Source organism: Miscanthus floridulus, chromosome 1 (assembly GCF_019320115.1).
Source record: "Miscanthus floridulus cultivar M001 chromosome 1, ASM1932011v1, whole genome shotgun sequence".
Lineage (NCBI taxonomy): Eukaryota > Viridiplantae > Streptophyta > Magnoliopsida > Poales > Poaceae > Miscanthus > Miscanthus floridulus.
In genome coordinates this window covers 156,434,246-156,455,469 of record NC_089580.1, presented here as the reverse complement: position 1 = coordinate 156,455,469, position 21,224 = coordinate 156,434,246, and the positions used below count along the sequence as shown (strand labels likewise).

At 38.8% G+C, this 21,224-nt stretch overlaps 1 pseudogene; it reads right to left on the bottom strand.

The window, feature by feature from the left end:
• Positions 1-631: 631 nt before the first annotated feature.
• Positions 632-12,623, bottom strand: LOC136465967 ((+)-piperitol/(+)-sesamin synthase CYP81Q1-like; annotated as a pseudogene).
• Positions 12,624-21,224: the final 8,601 nt, after the last annotated feature.

The following is a 21,224-nucleotide window of genomic DNA, read 5'->3' as shown; positions in this document are numbered from 1 at the left end:
ATCAAACTAATATCTTTCTTCAAACCGTAGACCATAGTTCCCAAACATAATTTTCCTCCTAACCTTAACTCCCATTCATAATATCCTATCCACCATTCAAACAAAAATAAAATATGCGTCATTACCTTGAACGAGGACGAGGAGGGAGGGAGGCGGCCAGGGAATGGAATGGAAGGGAGGGAGGCGGCAATGGAGGGCCAGGCGGGGGGGGGGGGGGGGGGGGGGGGGGGGGTGGCTACCGGCGTTCGTGGTGCGGCGACCAACGTGCTAGGCGGTGGGCTGGCGCGGGCGGACGCGGGCGAGGCGGCCAGACGGCCTTGCTGCTCGGACAGCGGGACTGGCCGCGGGGGTTTTATTCAGCTCTGTCGCGTCACTGCCGCGCCAAGATCGGTGGCGCGGCAGAGCCCTGCCACGTCATCGGTCGCGATTCCGGTCGGCGCCACGTCAGCCCGCTGCCACGCCACCATGCATGGCGCGGCACAGGCATTTGGCTGTGCCAGGATAATAGGTGCGGCCAAAAGTGTTAGTTTTAAAAAAACCGACAATGTTAAGTTTAAAATTAGTTTCCAAAAATATTAAAATTAAAAAAAAAATCTACGTGCCTTAGTAGTACAACTTATATATATAGCAGCTAGATTTGTGAAAGAAGATTGACCATAGAAGCACGAGGTTGGCAGAAGGTCTCCAATGGAACCTTCTTTGCCATGGTTAGGCCAGAGCCCTCAGCCATGTCCACTAGCTCCGTGACCACTCGTTCCCAGTTGAAGCACTGGATCATAGTTCCCAAAGCAATGCCTGCCAACTGCATCCCCAGGTTCTCTGCTGGGCACCGTCGTCTCCCCATGCCAAATGACAGGTCCACCGTCTTGCCAGCTGCTTGGTTCCTGCCATCCTCAAACCTACACATCGCGTGCATATACATATAGTAAGCTCAATTAATTATATTGTGTAGCAATAACACACACGTACTCCCTCCATCTCAAGATAAGTGCACTTCCAGATTTGGGTTGAAGAGATCAAGTATATAGTGAAATTATCTACTACCTCCATTCCGGTTTATCTGGCGTACAAGGCCATATACCAGCAGATACCAAGAAGGCTATGGAGGCACGCGCGCGTATTTACTGCCGTGCTTCGCTGCGCCTCGATTACCATCGCACCGCCGGCCCCTAAATCATTTTTTATTCCGGTGGAGAAATTAGGCCATGTTTAGATTGTAAAAAATTGCAACCCGATAAATAGTAGCGCTTTCGTCTTATTTGGTAAATATTGTCCAATCGTGGACCAACTAAGCTCAAAAGATTCATCTCGTGATTTTCAACTAAACTGTGCAATTAGTTATTTTTTATCTACATTTAATGCTCCATGCAAGCGGCTAAAAATTGATGTGATTGAGAGAGAGTGAAAAAACTTAGAATTTGAAGGTGATCTAAACAAGGCCTTAGCAAGTGTATAAAAGGGCACGGACGTGAGAGCATACACTAGCTAGCGCTGCGGTTCAGCTGCATGCATGCAGTATGCGTCGCCTGAGTAATGATCATACACCTTGGGTACTACCCCCCGCCTGGTATCGTGGCCGATTCCAAAAACGCATGTACGCCAGATAAATCGGACCGCAGGGCGCACTATATAACCCTACTAAAGGTGTCCTAACACGAAATGATTGCACCTTGGAAATATTGCACCTTGGAAATATAGAAAGGTACAACAAGGCTACCAACGTTACCTAGTCTGTAGCATTTTGAATGCTAGAAGCGTATTTATTATGGGACGGATCGAGAGAGTATCGAGACATACACTACTAAAAAAAAAGTTTATAGCAACGAAACAATTTTTGTTAGAGGCGACCGATGATGAAGCCGTTCTTATAGTGGCGTGTTTGGGACCTAGGAGACCAGCCTCTCCTACAAATAGAATAGTAGGGGCGGCTGGTGTTACGAGCCGTCCCTATAAATGAGTCAAATTTGTAAGGGCGACTCACTCACCAGCCGCCCCCAGTGTTTCTATTTATAGGGGCGGCTGGTAATTGAGTCGCCCCTGCAAATTGCCCACGTATAAATACCGGCGATTTGTAGGGGTGGCTCAATCATCAGCCACCCCTACAAATGACCAACGTATAAAAAACTACAGTCTCTTCTTCCTACTCGGGTCACTCACTCCAACTCGTGAAAGAAAGGTGGGGAGACCTTGGGCACCTCCCAAAAATTACTCTACTAAGAGAAAATATTTGGTCTCAAATCCTTTAGTGGAGAGGTTGTAGAATGTAAAAAAATGCCATTCCACACTTTTTTTTAAAAGTTTTAATGGTTGGTTAGTGAGTAATTAGAGTTTTGCTTTTCTCTCTCTTCTATGATGCTTAAGCTACTTATGAAGCAAATTAGACCCAAGTTTTGAATGTACTAGGGTAAATTAGGTAGGGGAATAAGATCATAACCTTATTTGGTCCATGTTTCTTGATTTTATTGAATAATTAGTTAGTTTTATGGATGTTTCATGTGCATGTAGATCTAGATCGAGGATTTGGTTTTTTTATTAATTTTGTTTTTATAAATTTATGTTTGATGAAATTAGACTAAGGTTTATATGAAAGATATTGGGTAAAATATAACTGTTGCTAATTATTGTCTTTGAAATTGTATATTGTAATCAATAAATATGTATTTTAATTATTTATGGATAAATGGGTCATTAACTAATTTTTCTCTACCATGGTGTGTTTGTATGCTTCATGTAATTATATTTGATTTTATATTCATATATATCTGAAGTATATACAATTATTCTCAAGTAATTATTAATTTGATCTATTTTTATATATATCTAAATAAGTAGTCCTTTAATATTTTTTTGTTGTTGTTGTAAAAGATGGAGTACAGGAACTCTTGGATGTATGGTTCATTAAGGTTCAAGGCAGGTTTTTATGATGAGGTGGATAAGTTTATTGAAGTCGTAGAGAAGTATGCAACGACGTTGACTAAGAATAAAGATACAATTATTTATCCCTGTAAAGATTGCAAGAACCGTATGGCATGGACAGATGTGACTATCATCAGATCACATTTGATTATGCGAGGATTTATTGAGGACTACACAGTGTGGATTCATCATGGTGAAACGGTTATTGTTAACGACGAGGATGAGGAGGAATACGATGACGAAACCCTAGAATCCCTGTCCCAATATTCAGCAGAGCTTGATGCATTAATGGATCTTGAGTTTGGCAATGAACAAGGTAGTGATGCTGGTGGTTGGGATGGTAACGACGAAGGTGGTGCCAATAATGATGGTGGAGCATATGTCGGGGATGAAGATAATTTGGAGGACATGATTTGAGCTCTTGGACCAGAGATTTTACTAAAGAGCTTGAAAGGTCTAGAAAATTTAGAAAGGGTGACAAAAGCATCGAAGGAGACTGTGTATGGTGTTGAAAAGGGTTATCCGACACATTGGACATTGCTATATTTTGTGCTTGAGCTACTCATCCTGAAGGCTAAGTACGGTTGGTCAGACTGTAGTTTTAATGTTCTATTGCGTCTCCTGTCATGGGTGCTGCCACAACCAAACTCAGTTTTCACCAACACATACCAAGCGAAGAAGGTCATAAGTCCATTGATAATGAGGGTTGAAAAAAATCCATGCATGCCTCAACCATTGTGTCCTTTTTCGTGATGAAACATTCAAGTCACTAGATAAATGTTTCCAGTGTGGGGCCAGCCAGTACAAGAGCAACGACCTTTACGGTGGGGATGAAGTCTCCACGGGGAAAAAGAGAAATAAGAAGGGTACAAAAAAGGTGGTACAAGAATCTCATCCTCCAGAGGACACTCTATTAGGCAACGATGCAAAGCAGAGAAGAATTCCTGTCTTAGCAATGTGGTACCTGTCAGTGACCGACCGCTTAAGACGTATCTTCCTAAACCCTAAAGAAGCCGCACTCATGACATGGTGGGATGATGAGCGCAAGGTGGATGATGATAAGATTGCACACTCGGCTTATTGTAGTCAGTGACAAAAGATCGATGAGAAGTACAAAAAATTCAGCGATGACCCAAGGAATATATAGTTTGGCTTGAGCACCGATGGAATAAATCCCTTCAATGAGAGGATGAGCAACCACAACACTTGGGCAGTGATCTTGACCATGTACAATATCCCAACGTGGTTGTATCAGAAGAGAAAGTACCTTCTCCTCACTATTCTTATTTCTGACCCTAAACAACCAGGCATTGATATAGACATGTTCCTCGAGCCTTTGATGCAAGAAATGGAGAGGCTACGGAGGCATGGGGAGCCGATGTACGATGCGTTCTAAAAGGAGGACTTCATATGTAGAGCAATAATATTTGTTACTACCAATGATTACCTCACGCTGTTTGCTTTGTCTGGACAGATCAAAAGGAAGATGGGATGCTTGGTTTGCTTGGATGGTACTATATGGGTGTTCCTAGATGCATCCAAGAAGATAGTTTACCTAAGGAATCAACGCTTTTTAAAGACAAATCACAAGTACCGTAGCAAATTATTCTTTAGATTTTATGACAACACCCTAGAGATTGAACCCCCTCCGGAGAGACGTCATAACAGAGAACATGTGTACAGAATGGCAAAAAACATACGCATCGTCTATGGAAAGAAGAATTCGGATGGGACGAACAGAGATAGAAGCACACCTCCTGTCGAAGGCGCCCCTTTCAAGAAACAATTGATCTTCTTTCAGTATCTGCCTTATTGGCCAGACTTGGGGGCCCCCATGCCATTGATGCTATGCACGTGTAGAAGAATATCTTTGAGAGTCTCATTGCTATCTTGATGGACACAGGCAAGTCAAAGGTTGGCCTGAAATCATGAAAAGACATGGTGCAGCTAAACGTGATGCCACAGCTTCACCCGGTACCTAAGGCTAATGAAAAATACATTCTCCCCGTGACGTGCTTCAACTTAACACTAGAAGAAAAGAGAGCTATATGCACTTTCCTGAGGGGCTCAAAGTCCCGACTGGGTTTTTAGCGAATGTGAAGAAGCTAGTGTCGATGAAGGACTTGTCAATAACACACTTCAAGGCTCACGATTGTCATATGATGCTGATAGTGTTTCTACCTATTGCAATCAGGTCTATAAAGCCAGAGTTCTTGAAAATGACCATCACCCGCATGTGCTACTTCTTTTCGAAGATCTCACAGAAGATGATTGACAAGCAAGAGCTGAGTGACCTACATGAATTTGTGGTGGAGACACAAAACCAACTAGAGATGTGTTTACCTTGTGCTTTTTGTTGATATAATGCCACATCTCATAATTCACATGGTTCATCAGATACAGGCGTTGGGCCCCTGCTACTTGCATGAAATATGGTTCTATGAGCGGTTCATGTCGGTTTTAAGCTGATACATGCATAATCGAGCATACCCAGAGGGCTCCATGATAGAGGTTTACAGTACTAAAGAAGTCATCGAGTGCTGTCAAGAGTATCTAAAAGTACAGAAAGGGATTGGTAAACCTGATTCTCGTCACAAGGGTAGACTGGCTAGAAAGGACACCAGTGGTAGAAAAGTGTTCATCGACCATGATTATAAAGAGGTGAGTCGGGCGCATTACAGTGTCTTGTAGAGTACACAACTAATGCAACCATACATTGATGAATACTTGGCTATCATTATGGCAGAGAGAAATGGTCGTTCAGATGATTGGATCATGAAACAACACAAGCAACGACTAACTACATGGTTGAAGGACCAAAACATAACGCCTGGAGAAACCATAGACTCTATTACCATCAGTAGGTTGGCGGAGGGGCCATCAAGACAAGTGACATCTTGGAAAGCTTATGCCATCAATGGGTATATGTACTATACTCACGCAAAGGATAGTAAATATATGAACCAAAACAGCGATGTTCGAATAGAAGCTCTTGATGGATTGGGGCGAAAGATCCAATACTTTGGCATCATTGAAGAGATATGGGAACTTGACTATGGAAGGAATATAACGGTGGCCTTGTTTCGATGCTGCTAGATCAAACAACAGCAACTGAACGAGATTGGATTGAGAGCCCTAGACCTCGAGAATCTTGACTACCAAGATGACCCTTGGGTGCTCGCTTCATGTGTTGTATAAGTTTTCTATATGCCTGACCCACAAAGTAACCTCCCCCCGAAGAAGAAGACAAAGCACGTGGTTGCCTTCGAAAAACAACATATTATCAGAGTTGATGGCGTCGATGATGTTGAAGCTTACAATAACTACGATGAGATGCCGCTATTCACAGACTTTTCTAAGAAGATCAGTGTTGTAGAAAAGAACCTGCTCAAAGACATATTGCCATAGGAACGAAAAGGTGTCAAGAGAAAAGTCGTTACTACGGGCTAGCTAGTTGTTGAACGTGGAGTGTTTGTGTAAGTGTGTGTATTTGTAAAACTTCATTTATACATGTGTGTGAGACTATATATTTGTGTATGTGTGTGAGACTATAGATTTATGTGTGTGTGTGAGACTATATTTATGCATGTGTGTGAGACTACCCTTTGCAACATCTAGATGAACCTATTGCAACATCCACTATATTACTACTAAAACAGCTGTAACACGTAGACACTTGAAACATGCACTTATTACTACTGCAACATGTTTGGACTACTATTGAAATACTTAAAACAAGCACTTAACACTTTATGAAATGAAGAAATGACCAAAATATAAGTTGGAGATCTTGACGAGTTTTATGTTCATGACTTTTATAGTTGAAATCATTTAAGGTTTCAAAATCTTGTTTGAAGTTGCCATTTATTGAAATTCAAAATTTCAACTGTTTAAATTTGGTCAAATAAAAAGATGACCAAAATAAAAAGTTGTAGATAGTAATGTGTTCAACAATTTTTATGTTTATGACTTTCTTATTTGAAATAATTTAAGATTTTAAAATCTTATTTGAAGTTGACATTTATTGAATTCAAATTTTGAACTGTTCAAATTTGGTCCAATGACAAGATGACTAAAATATAAGTTGGAGATCTTGACAAGTTATACAATTTTGGTATTCATCACATTTACAGCTGAAATCATTTAATGGTTGAAAATCGGTTTGAAGTTGTTATTTTCCAAAATTCAAAATTTTAGTTGTCCAAAATTAGTTGCAAAGATAGATGACTAGACTAAAATGATAGAGCATGATTTTAGAAAATTTTAGGAAAAAACCCATCACATTTAAAGTTAGTATGAGAGAGAAAAACTAGTTACAAGGTTCAGCCATAGATTAAAAAGAGAAATCACACTTGTTTATCATTGATGGTCATGAACAGTTGTGATTTTTCTTTTTAATCTCTGAGTAAAATTTGTAACTAGTCTTTCTCCCTCGTACTAACTCCAAATGTGATGATTTTTTTCTAAAATTTTCTAAAATCATGCCCTATTAAGTTACTGTGTTGATTTGATCATTCTTTTCATTTGACAAAGTTTGAGCAATTCAAATTTTCAAATTTTAAAAAATAACAAGTTCTAACGAGATTTTCAACTATTAAATGATTTCAGCCAAAAAAGTGATGAATACCAAAGTTGTATAAGTCATCAAGATTTATAACTTTTATTTTGGTTATTTCTTTATCTAACAAAGTGATAGTAAACATTCTTCAAGAATCAACATGTCTCTCGTATAGTTCATAAAACTGTGAGTCATATATGAATTTATGAACAATATTTACTAATACTTTGTCACATGAAGAAGTGACCAAAATAAAAGTTATAGATAGTGATGAGTTCCATAACTTTTATGTTCATGACTTTTATAGTTGAAATCATTTAATGTTTCAAAATCTTGTTTGAAGTTGCCATTTATTGAAATTCAAAATTTCAACTGTTCAAATTTGGTTAAATAAAAAGATGACCAAAATAAAAGTTGTAGATAGTGATGTGTTCAACAACTTCTATGTTTATGACTTTCTTATTTGAAACAATTTAAGGTTTTAAAATCTTATTTAAAGTTGACATTTATTGAAATTCAAAATTTGAACTGTTCAAATTTGGTGAAATGAAAAGATGACTAAAATATAAGTTGGAGATCTTGACGAGTTATACAACTTTGGTATTCATCACCTTTACAGCTGAAATCATTTAATGGTTGAAAATCAGGTTTGAGTTGTCATTTTCTGAAATTAAAAATTTTAGTTGTCCAAAATTAGTTACAAAGATAGATGACCAGACTAAAATGATAGAATATGATTTTAGAAAATTTTAGAGAAAAAACCATCATATTTGGAGTTAGTTTGAGGGAGAAAAACTAGTTACAAGCTTCAGCCACAGATTAAAAAGAGAAATCACACTTGTTCATCATTGATCATCATGAACAATTGTGATTTTTCTTTTTAATCTCTGGATAAAATTTGTAACTAGTCTTTCTTCCTCATACTAACTCCAAATGTGATGATTTTTTCCTAAAATTTTCTAAAATCATGCCCTATCAAGTTACTGTGTTGATTTGGTCATTCTTTTCATTTAAGAAAGTTTGAGCAATTCAAAATTTTAAATTGTAAAAAATAACAAGTTCTAACTAGATTTTCAATCGCTAAATGATTTCAGCTGAAAAAGTGATGAATACCAAAGTTGTATAATTCATCAAGATCTACAACTTTTATTTTTGGTCATTTCTGCATCTGACAAAGTGATAGTAAACATTATTTATAAATCAATATGTCTCTCATGTAGTTCATGAAACTATGAGTTATATGTGAATTTATGAACAATGTTTACTAATACTTTATCACATGAAGAAGTGATCAAAATAAAAGTTGTAGATAGTGATGAGTTCAACAACTTTTATGTTCACGACTTTTATTGTTGAAATCATTTAAGCTTTCAAAATCTTGTTTGAAGTTGCTATTTATTGAAATTTAAAATTTCAACTATTCAAATTTGGTCAAATGAAAAGATGATCAAAATAAAAGTTGTACATATTGATGAGTTCTACAACTTTGGTATTCATGAGTTTTTCAGCTGAAATCATTTACTCTTTTAAAATATTGTTTCAAGTTAAAATTGTTTGAATTTCAAATTTTGAATCGTTCAAACAAAGTCACATGATAAGATGACCAAAATAAAAGTTGTACATGTTGATGAGTTATACAACTTTTATGTTTACAATATTTCCATTTTAGATTATTTAATGTCCTAAAATTGTAGTCGATGTTTTAAAATTCAAATTTTTAATTTTTGTTTTTTTATTTTCTATATTGTTTTGACTACAATTATTTATATATATATTTGTGCATATATAGAATAATGCAAAATATTATATACATTTACTTTATGTTTTTGTGATATAAAAAATATATAGAATTAATAATTTAATAAAATAAAAAATATTTATAGGAGTGGCTAGATCAGAAACCTTCGGTACTATCATGCACCAGCAGCGTGTGTGTATATATATATATATATATATATATATATATATATATATATATATATATATATATATATATATATATATATATATATATATATATATATATATAGCGCACGTATCTTTCCGGAAGGAAGGTTTCTGGGTGATCCCATGTCGATCCCTATGGATAGCAAACGTATTCACAAGAAGCATAGTTCCTTTGGCAATATGCAGCCTGCTCGGAACTGTTGACTTTCGTTACTGGTTCATGAGAAAGTACTGCGGGCTGATTTGTGTGAAAGAAAAATACCATTTTTGGTTGAAAACACTGTTCATATGAACAGTGCACGTATGCGAGGGTTGGCCAGCACCAGCCAGCTAGCCAGCCGCTCCAGCCGAACATGCTGATGGAACCCGTTAACCGTGCAGTCGGTAGAGCATTCACGAGGAACTAGAAGTGGTACTCCATGATGATGCATCGAAGGTAGGGCAACTCCGGGAGATCAGTCGCCTCCAGCAGGCGTTTAGGTTCCCCAACGCATGCATCGATTTCATCGCGAGCTTTCTTCATGACGTGAGGGTAGTTTAGCAAGAGAGACATCACCCCACTCAATTGTATAGCCTGTACTAAGTGCCCCAGCTTCGATTGCACTCTTCAAAATGAGATTAATTTGAAAAAAATGATTAGTAGTGTTGTACGTATATCCATCAAATTTATAAAGCTATGATTAAGGCAGACAAAATAAACTTTGGTCCAAGAGATGGAATGCCCAATGACGCACGCAAGGTATCATTACCCACACCGTGATTTATATATATATATATACACACACACACACACACACTCATCACTTAAGATATTTCAAATCATACTACGTAAAAACTTTCAAATGACCCCATATTTTTTTAGTATATTGCTATAATACCGTCTTAATAGTATATAAAATATCTATAACCACATACTATATACTTGCTTGTATACTTGACCGTACATATATGCTCTAGTATGACAATTTCAAATATATACACTTAAATCTTGAGATACATACATGGGTAGCTACCTCCTAGGGGTAGAAAAGATTTCCCCCAGGGTGTGTGTGTGACACACATATAGACAAGAAAGTTGTTTTTTAATTAAGAAAGTGGTGGATCGTATATATAATGATACTCACAATACACGAGGAGCGGATGAGCTGATCCGTGCAGGACTCCTTCTGCAGCTCCAGCAGCACCCGGACCAACGTCCTGCGTGTTACTTGACCGCCCTTCTCCATCTCCTTGTGCTCCTCAATCAACCTCTGCAAAAACTCAGTTTTGTTTGCTTGCAGTCGCTGTAATCGGCGGCCCACCGCGTCAACGTCCAGCCACAGTGCCAGTGCCGGCAGGAAGTCCCACACCGTCAACGTGAGCTCCATCGTCTCCTCCACCATGGCCATGAAGCATCGGGCTTCCCCACACACTTCCACGGTCTCGTCCTGTTCGTCACTACTGTACAACAATTGTGGACGAAACAGTGTCATCAGCCTGTTCGGTTGGCTGGTTCGTAAAGAAGTACTGCTGGCTGGTTTGTGTGAGAGAAAAATACTGTTCCGGCTAAAAATTTACGATCGTTTACGACAAGCCACAGCCAAACAAACAGGTAGCATCACATTCACTGTGCGTGCATGCATTCTTTTTATAAATTTATGAGTTGGATGTTCATTACTATTGCATTATCCGATGACCATAATCATGCATATGTCTGTCTCGTTGTTCCTTACCTACGAGAGGCGAGAGGACGTCCTCTTGCAGAGCATGTCCAGTAAGCCGTTCATTAGCATCTCCCATAGCCGTGCCTTGACATCTACAAGAGCTCGTCCCCCAGAAGCAAGTGCCACACGACAAAGGCGGCGTGCCATGGCCCGCGCCTCCTGCTCGTGGACATCGGCGAAGTGCTGCTCTCGTTCCACGAAGTGCTGCTCTCGTTGGTGGGCAGCATTAGACGTGTCGTCATCTATTAATCAAGGTGGGTAACCTAAGACGTCTGTCTCTATAAATCAATTTACGAAAGTAGGTGTCTTAAGATGTCTGCCTCTCTTAATGATTAGAATAAAAATAATTCATAATTTTTTCATACGAACTTGGATGAAAACAAACTTTATATCAAAATTGTAGCACTCGATGAAATCTACAACTTTGTAGTTGAAAAGTTTTTGAATTCAAACTGTTTATGGTCCCAAAATATTATTGTAAGTGCATAGATTTTGAAATTTAAAATTTAAAATTATCAAACGATCTCGGATGTTGACATGGTCTATATAAAAGTTATAGTTCTCAATAGAATCTACAACTTTGTAGTTGAAAATTTTTTAATTTGAAGATGTTTCGAATCCCAAATATGTATTTGAAGGTTATAGATTTTGAAATTTAAAATTTAGAATTTCTAAACAATCTCAAATGTTCACATAGTTAGTACCAAAGTTTAGTGGCCGACCTAATCTACATGTTTGACATTGACAAGTTTCTAATTTAAAGTCATCTAGAGTCTCAAATATGTGTTTAAAATTCACATGTTTTGAGACTCAATTTTTTAAAATTTTGAAACTATTTTCGATGGAGATACGTCTTACACCAAAGTTGTAGTACTTGACAAGATTTAAAACTTTGTAGTTAAATTTTTTTCATCTGAGTTCATTTAGTAGCCAAAATATCCAATATAAGATTACAAAATATTGCTATAAAATAATCTCCTACCGTATACAACTAATCTTCTACAACTAAAAAGAATAAACCGTGGACACTTTTTGGTGCGACATTTATTTTGGATCTGCCTCTGTCCGTGCGATACGATACTGCGGTGACGTGGAAGGAAGACGCCCCTTGCGATATGATACCGCAGCGAAGGAAGGAAGGCGTAGTACATTGGGCGACGTCGAAGGAAGGCGCCCCTCTTATCCCCATGCGATCCTGCGAGCACAGATGGAAGGCGCCGGTAGGTGGGACCGTGATGCCCGCTCGCCCCAATCCCACGATCCATCCACACTCCATCCGCTCCTACGAGCCCACTCCAATCACGCTCGCGCACGCGCATTGCTGACGCCGCCTCTCCCTTCATGCCCTCGGCCCTCGTGCACCGCGCCGCCTTCTGCTCATCTTCTAGGACAGCGAGACGCAGCGATACGTGGAGGTCGCCGCCGCCTCTCCACCATCCTCCGCGCCTGCACCAGCACCTCGCCAAGTCGGACGCCGCAGGAGACCTTCGATGCGCCATGACTGCCCCCGCCCTCGATCACCGAACCGCTGCCGCAACTGACGTCCACACCCGTCGTGGACGACGACTGTGATGCGTCCATTGTCTGGTCCTAATCCACCTCCTCTGCGCTCCATGGATCTCGATCTACATGGAGACCTTGATTGCTAAGGTCAGCACTTCTCGATTCCTGTTTCTCTTCCATATTGTTCTCCTAATACCCCGATCCCCTCCCCAGAGAGATGGAATACTAGAAGGATAGATGCGAGGGCAGGTACATCGGTGGTTGTGGTTATGCATGTTGTGGAGAGATCTTTGATACGCGTCAGGTTGCTCAAGTTGGTCATTGAGATGGGTTTTGGGTGAAAAAGAACAACTGCAACGTCTCATGTAAGGGCTGCTTTAGGTTCTGCGTGTCAGATTGATGAGGAGTTGGGTGTCAAATTGATAAGGAGACATCTAACAAGCTTGAACTCTCTATGGTGCAATTATTAATTTGTTGTTGCTTCGTTTCCCAATCTCTGTGATACGCTCTTCTCTACAGCTAACATGTTCGATGAAATTCCACTTAGGTTTGTTTTGCTTTTTTTGGTGTTTACTAAACCGACTTGCAGCCTCATGTATCCTGCACACTGAAATCTATTTTTCATGCATTCAAAATTTCTCCATCGGAGCTCAACCCTCCATGCGTTTTGTTCCGTGTATTAAAAATCTACAAACCCGTGTCCTTGCCTTTGATTCTAGATTTAGTTGGTCCAGGAGTAAGTAGAATATGTGATTAGCCATTTTCTAATGTCATTTGCATGTTGGTTGATTGGATGATGCATTTTTTCGGTAGAAGGGAACCATTTAAGTAGTTTTTTTCTGCCACGAACCTATTGTTTGTCCCTTTTGTTTACCTTTAACGTCGATCATTTTTCTCTTCTGTAAACTAAGGTGATTTGTCTCTTTTGCACTGGAAAGTTGTTTTTCATATGTAGCTTATTTCCGTATAACTCAATCAAAGTATTCTGATGGCGTTTTAGATATTTTATTTAAATGTGGAGATTTGGTGTATGCTCTGTACATAGTAATCTGAGGTTACCATTAGTCATGGTAATAGCTTAAAGATTGAATGTGTGTTAGTAGCCATGATGCAATCTCTACATTATCTTGTAGCAAGGTTCATTTTAATGCTTATATTACAGCCTCCTCTTGATGTGATCCTAGGTGTTGGTGGACAACAGGGAAACTACCCCTAAGTGTCCAAGTTTATGTATAGTGGTTGCAAATTAAATTAATCACAATGCTTAAAAATATTCAGCTAATTATAACCTTTGTTTCCAGCGTCCTAGCTTCCTAATAAATACTGATTATGGCACATGACTACTTTACTTGTTTGGAAGAAAATTTTTGACCTGAAGTGAACAACTAAATGTGAATTTTGTGAAGGTCCTATAATACAGTCTTTTCCTGTTGCTGATACTAGAAATGGTGGAGCCTTTGTTTTTTAATTGAATTGTGACTTATTTTTTATCTTGATTGGGCAATTGTGCTCTGTTAGCTAACTCTACTCTGTGTGTTCAATGCATCGTAGGTTATTCATAATTTTCGCACCGTAGGGGACACGAATTGCTAGCTTCGATTGCACCATTGCGTGTCAACTGTTGGTGAAGGCTCTATTTTCAAACACCTACTATAATATATGGTATAAAATGGTTTCTTATAGAATATGTTTTCTAGATAACTATTAATTTGAAATAGATCTTGCTTGCACCCTCGAATTATATTGAAAAAATAGTTCATCAATTGTACAGTTCCACTCCTTTCTGCATGCTAGAAAAAATGTCTAGCACTCTAATTGAAGATGTGTTGTTTTTTCTTCACGTGATATGTTGTTTTCCATCTCTCTAATACATTTGGAAATCCTTCTTTTATTGTTTTGCTCGTATACTGACAATAGCTTTGTAGTTTTGAATTAGTTGGGAGCGATGCACTGATGTAGCCTTGTAAACCTGCAGGTGCTATCTGTTACAGTTTACAACCACTATAAACGGATATACTATGAGTCTTTACAAAAGGGGTCAGTTTCACTTCTTTGTGTCAATTTGTCTTTTCTACAAATAATGAAATAATGAATGATATTCATTCCTGCACTTGTAGAAACTGGAATTCATAAATAAATATCTACAATACTGGATCTACTAGACGTCGCTCCCATCGATTAGTGCCGCTGCCATTGCTGCCCCTTGGTGAGATCCTAGCCCGATTCAACGCGTCTTGCTACAAATCGCCAATCTACGCTCTTGGTTCAGCACTGGTGCATTGCTCTAGCAATGGTATTGTTCGACTCCTCTGAACAACTCCCCACGCCCGCAAGAACGATAGGCAGCCAGTCGAGCTCCCCACACTGGTAAGTTGCTTGGCATTGGAGTTCCGATCCATTGAAGGTTTATTTGCAAGGTCATTACTGTGAACCCAAATATGGTTAAAGTGATTGCCAGTTTTGTGTCTTAATAAGTCAGTTTTGTGTCCTAATAAGTCCTCTTTCCATTTAACGATTCACTTGCACTGTTTAATGCTTTATTCCTATATAATCGACCACTGCAGTTTTCAATGCAGTGCCCAACAAACCAAATATCTTCATTGCCGGCGTGCACAAGTGCCATCAGAGTCAATGCTTAATTAGCTACTTTGGTTTTGCTATTATGATCATATTTTCCAGCTGCCGACATGGAACCTTACTAAAAGTGCAAAAAAAAGAAGAATAAGTTTTATCTTGAATTCTTGCATCTCATACATGATGAATCCCTAGACTGGATAAGTTCAGACACACTCAAAGTTTGCCTATAGTTGTATGCACTGGCAGGTCATGCTTACTAGGTGTTGTTAGCATAACTGCACTGTTTCCATGCAAACCATGTTGGAGCTAGGGACCTTGCAGATTTATTTTTTTATTAGCTGCACTGGTTTGCCAGCAAAGTGAAAGAAAACCTGTTTCTAAAGCCTGTATATACATGTGTCTCAAACTATTTTTTTTGCCAGTTTTAACGGAGAGATTTTGTGTTTCCCCCTTAATGCATATTTGTTAGTTTTGAAGGTTAACTTTCTTTGACATAATACCATTTGCAGGGCCTTGGAGTAGTAGCTATCAAACTCATACTGCTGGTTTATTAAATTCAGTCAAGATAGTCACTGCTGGTTATTAAATTCAGTCAAGATAGTCACTGCTGGTTTACTACAACACCGAGAAGATGTTCTATGATTACTACAACGCCGAGAAGAATGTACTAATATTATGATTCTTATATGTTCTACTGATTCAATATCTAGCTTTTCTTTACTGCAATTAGTATCTAGCTTTTCACAGGCCCTTATCCCTACTCTATTCTTTGCAAATGACTAACATTAATGTGTCTCAATTGCAGTTAAGCTAGCTGACATATCAAATTTTGATACAAGGCTTTGGAAATCAATCAAAGATCTAAATGACACCGATTTGTAAGTACCAATAAATTGGATATCTAATTAAGTACATCATTCATACTTCTGTATGATTTATTTTTTCCATATATATTTTGCATGAGTGATGGTTATATGTTAACAGATCTTGAACTCTCTAGGGTTGGTGACATCGTGTTATCATTACTCATTAAAAGACGGATATTAGAAACCTGCTCCCGTAGCTATAGGTATATACTTAGATTTGGTGCAAACTAATTTATCTGTAAGTTATATTTTGGAACTTGGTTTAAAGTTTGCTTTTAACAAACAAGCCTTCTCTCTGCTTTGTTTAAGGAGAAAATTGGATTTTTGCTAGCCGAAACAGTGGGCTTCATGAAATTGCCATCCCAATTGTTGGTTTTACAAAACTGAGGTATGTCACTTGTTACTGAGTCTAAAGAATCAGCACATTTCTTAATTGGAATTTATGCCCTTGTAGGATTTGATGGAATCATGAAAATATGAAATGTTGAAATTGTTTCTTGTGCTAGACTACTGTCTTTCTTTCTTTTTATAGCTATACATGCATGCTGATATATGAACTATTAACCAGCATGTTGATTTACTCTAGATGAGTTTAGGACAACATGTTCAGTCTAAATTTCCTGGAATCATACGTGCTGAGGGCCTTCATTAGAAAGATGTGTTCTTTCTAATATGTGCAGATCAGTCTCGTTGATACGTTCTCCTTTTTCTAGGTTGAGCAGCAGGTCATCTTGAGTAGCATTCTAGTGACATAGCAGGGGACTGACGCTAAGGAGCTTTAGGAAGATGGAGTACCTCTCACTGGTAACATATACAACACTGAAAGTTTGAAACTGTCCTTGGTACTAGCAACACAGGAAGTTGAGAAGACAGGCTCAAAATTTATTTGGTTACTTGGCATGTTTACCTGATGGTTGTATGCAATTCGTCCTCTATTTATTTTTGTAAGTAGTTGGGATAATAGCAGAAGCTAAACTAAGCATTGAAGGGCATGTGTTCCCTAACCTTATTGAATCTGATGGTTATATGGTAATGCTATGCTACAAAATTGGCTCCATGTCTAGAGAAATTTGCATTTCCTTTCTCTTGTCCTACAAGCATCAAGTATGCATTCCATTATCGATACATGGCTGATGATACTCATCATGATTTCAGATGTGAGAAATCGATTGATGCAACCCCTTATATGCTTGGCAAAACGTAGACCATTGAAGATGCTTGGTGCATAATACAATGAATGGGTACTAATGCCAATTTGTGCTGGTGTAATTAAGTTTTGGTCAGATGGATTATAAATTCACGATTGTGCCAAGTATTGCAAAGATGAGGTAAGAATGGGGGTTTTAAAAGTACGAATATGGAGGAGGATGGTTTATTTTTAGAAATATGTACTTCATACATTTTCTTAGGTAGACCTTATGTAACACCTCTGGTGTTTTGACCTAGCATTAAAACTTGACATGTCATCATATGCATTGCAAAGCATTCATAAAGTAGAAAATTTTGAATGTATTCACTAAATAAGCTTTATTTCATAAGTTGTATTTTATGTGATGTAATGTGATCCAAAACTCCAAATGAAAATCATGACCACAGGGGTCAAATTTCATGTGATCATGTGAGGCCATGTGTCATTTGACTCAAATAACCCTAATGGGCCATGTAATTGGTCAAAAACCATAATTAAGTAAAAAGGGAAACAAATTAAATGTGAATTCAAATTCAAAATGTAAAAGTCTTTTTTTGCCCCTTTTGTCTATTTCAAAATCCATTTGGAATTTGGGGTTGTGACAAAAAGCAAAGTTGAAGCTTATTTTATAAGGATCAACTTTGGTATTCAAAGTTTTTAAAGTTTACATATAAAATTTGGAGCAATTTTGAAATGATTCAAATGCTCAAATGCACCCCAAATTCAAATTTTAAAATAGAGGCAGAATTTGAAAATGTTCATTAAAGCAAAGTTGTAGAGTTTGAAAAGTTAAGCAACTTTCATTTTTGGAGATTTTCAACTTCTTTAGAAAATTTATGAGTAATTTGCAAAATAAATGTAGTGGCATTTATGTAAATAATTCAAAAATCCAAATGAAACCGAGCGCCACCTCCCTGCTTGTCGCCGACGCCACGCAGCCGCTTGCCGTCGATCGTTTTTCACGCTTTCTCACGTGGTGACACGCTGCCGTCTCCGTGGCGACCTCGTACGGGAGCTATCGAAGCCGGACGCGTCCTTCTCCTCTATATATAGGAGCACCGCCGCCGTCGTTCTTCTTTCCTCCCGTCTGCTCACCACCGGTGTCCTTGCTGCGCTCACAAAATTCGTCCTCGCCGTAGCACCTCGTGCCGATTGCGTTTGCCAGTAGCTCTGCCTCGCCCTGCCGCTCCTTCCAGGCCTGCTCGCCTTGCCTCTAGCAGTCCAGCGCCAACCCACGGCGTCTTCTTCTTCGGAGCCAGCCGAAGCACCGCCACCACCGACCTCACCGTGGCCACGTCGTTCCAGCCCGTCTCCGCCTTCACCAAGCACACCGTCGTGTTCGTGGTGAGCTCCTGAGCATGATGCTTGCTCCGCTTTAGCCTCTACTACATCGTAGCCATAGTTACGTCGTGCACTGTCGTGCCCGCGCCGCCATGGCTGGCGTAGAGCTCCATCCGGTGCGCCTGCTGCTGTTCTGAGGGCTGGGATAGGTTCGTGGGGTGGTGTAGATCATGCTGGTGCGGTCTGCCTCGCCGGAGCATCACCGCCGGTGTGTTTTGGCCGACCGGAGCTGGCAGCACCGCCGTGTGCCTTGTTCTGTGTCGTTGACAGTGGGGTCTGGCTATCAGTGAGAGAAGGGAGAGAACAGTGAGATTTTGTATTTTCTAGATTTTGAATAGTGCAGTAACTTTAGAAATTTATAGGAAAATAATTATAGCTCCAAAAATTCTAAAAATTTGTGTGTAGCTTCTGTACATGTTCTATTATGGTTTAAAAATATGAAACTTGAAATTTGAATAAATTTTTAATGTTTAAAAATTCAATCAATTAATTGATAAATGTGATTTCCATGATTTTTGTAGGCCACTGTATAACTTCAAAAATTATGAAATTTGTTTTGGTACACTAATTTGTCATGAGGAAGCTTACATAAAAGTTTGAGGTCATTTGGAACAAGTTCATTTTTGGGCTTATTTCCAAATTAATTCAAAAATGTATTAAAGCAAACCCTAAGTGTTAGGTTAGAGTTTGATCTTATTTTGGTCATGTTTTGTGACCAGTAGGGTTTCAAGATCAATTTAGTCAAATCACTTGTGTGGTCCTTAATGGTAGAATTGCACGTTGGTTTGGTTGGCTTACAACTGTACCGTGAAAGAAAGTTGTATTCAAGGTGTTATTATATTTCATGCACCATGAAAACATCATGTTTACATTATCATCATGTTGAAGCATATGCTATTATTTCATGTAGAATCCGAGAGTGAACCGATTCTAGTTGAGCAAGTTGTGGAAGAATCCCCGGTTGTCTTGGGATTTGATATTTGTGGTACTGATCTGAAACCGAGATCGTCAACGAAGGCAAGCCCCGGTTTATGCATTAAACCCTTACCTTGTTTACTTTGAAAAGTTTATCACCTATGTTACCTATTGCATTAAGTTGATTAATTCAAATGTTACCTACTTGATGCATTGCCTACCTTGTTAATTGTTTACCATCCTTAAAGATGATTTCATTTACAAAGGCATAAAATGCTTAGTATGCTTTATGGTAGGCTTTCAAAGTAAAAGTTTCGATACAATCAAAGATGGCATACTGGCCAAAGAAAGAAAGAAGGTAGAATGAACTAGAGACTAGTTGGGTAACTTATCTTGAATGTTGGGTAATGTTGCCGACTATGTCGCTTAAAGGCCACTCATTGTGGATCTTCTGAACGAGACACTTTGTAGTACTGGTCACATACTCTGGTAAGCCTACTTCGGCTAATCTGATACTAAGACGAATGCCCACACACTGGGAGTGGAGAGATGGTGGGAGTAGCGTGTAACCTCATGGCTGGAATGTGGCTGGATTTGAGGTGTGCTGTGCTCTCGGGTGGCGTGGAGACGGCTTAGTATAGGAGGATCCGGTAGCAAGGTTGATATATGCAAGATTAAGTTCTACATATGTCGTGTGATAAGGAATCCTCAGCTAGGACTTGAATCAATTTGAATTGCCGGTGCTCCGCGGATATGGAGACTCGATTCATTACAGAAGCAATGCAGGACTGGTGAATTACTAAAATTTGAGAAAAGGAATGGAATGAGAAGAAATGGAACATGGGATATGAACACTTAGTTTGAGATAATGAACTAAGAAGACTTAGGGGTAAAACTTGAAAATAGAATCAAGAATAGTAAGCTTTTGGCAAAGAACTTTTGAATCTTGCTACATCCTTACCTTGACCCAACACCTGCATCTCTAAAGTCCTTCAACCCCTTTTTCGTCGGGTCAGTCTTGTTGAGTACTTTTGTACTCAGAGTTTGTTAACCCTTGTTGCAGGTGAGTCGAATGCGCAGGCTTGTTTTGGTCCCTGCTGCATGTCAGTGTTTGAAGTCGATGACGATGAGGAGTGATGAATGGCCTTTGGACAAGGCACTAGTTTGTGTGAAATAAATAATGTTAATGTAATATTATCCCGCTACTATGGTTGTATGACACTTATGGTTTTGTAAGTTTGAAACAACTGGTTTGTAAACTATGTTATCTTAAGACTTCTGCTATATTTTACTCAGATGTATATATTTGAATAAACTATTGTAATCTGCAATGTCTATGATTAGGATCCTGTTCGAAAAAGATTCATGGATGATTCGGGTTTCCTGAGAACACCCGACAGACCTGTTAAGTTGTTGGGAACTCGTGTATGCTATCAGAGGTCTATTGAGACAACGATAGGTGCACATGGGCCTAATTTCTTAGGAGGTTCTACCATAGCTGGTATCAGAGCAGGTCCTATCTAAGATCATTGTAGGTCACTTTAGAAAACATTCAAATTGATTTGGATCAAAGAAAGTAAACTTGATATTTTAAAGTTCAAATTTCTTTCTTCTTACTTTTGATCTAGTCTCAATTCTATCTTATTTGAAAGTTCGTGGTGGATAATATGATTAGGTTAGTCCTATGTATTAAAAATCTAGTACTTTTG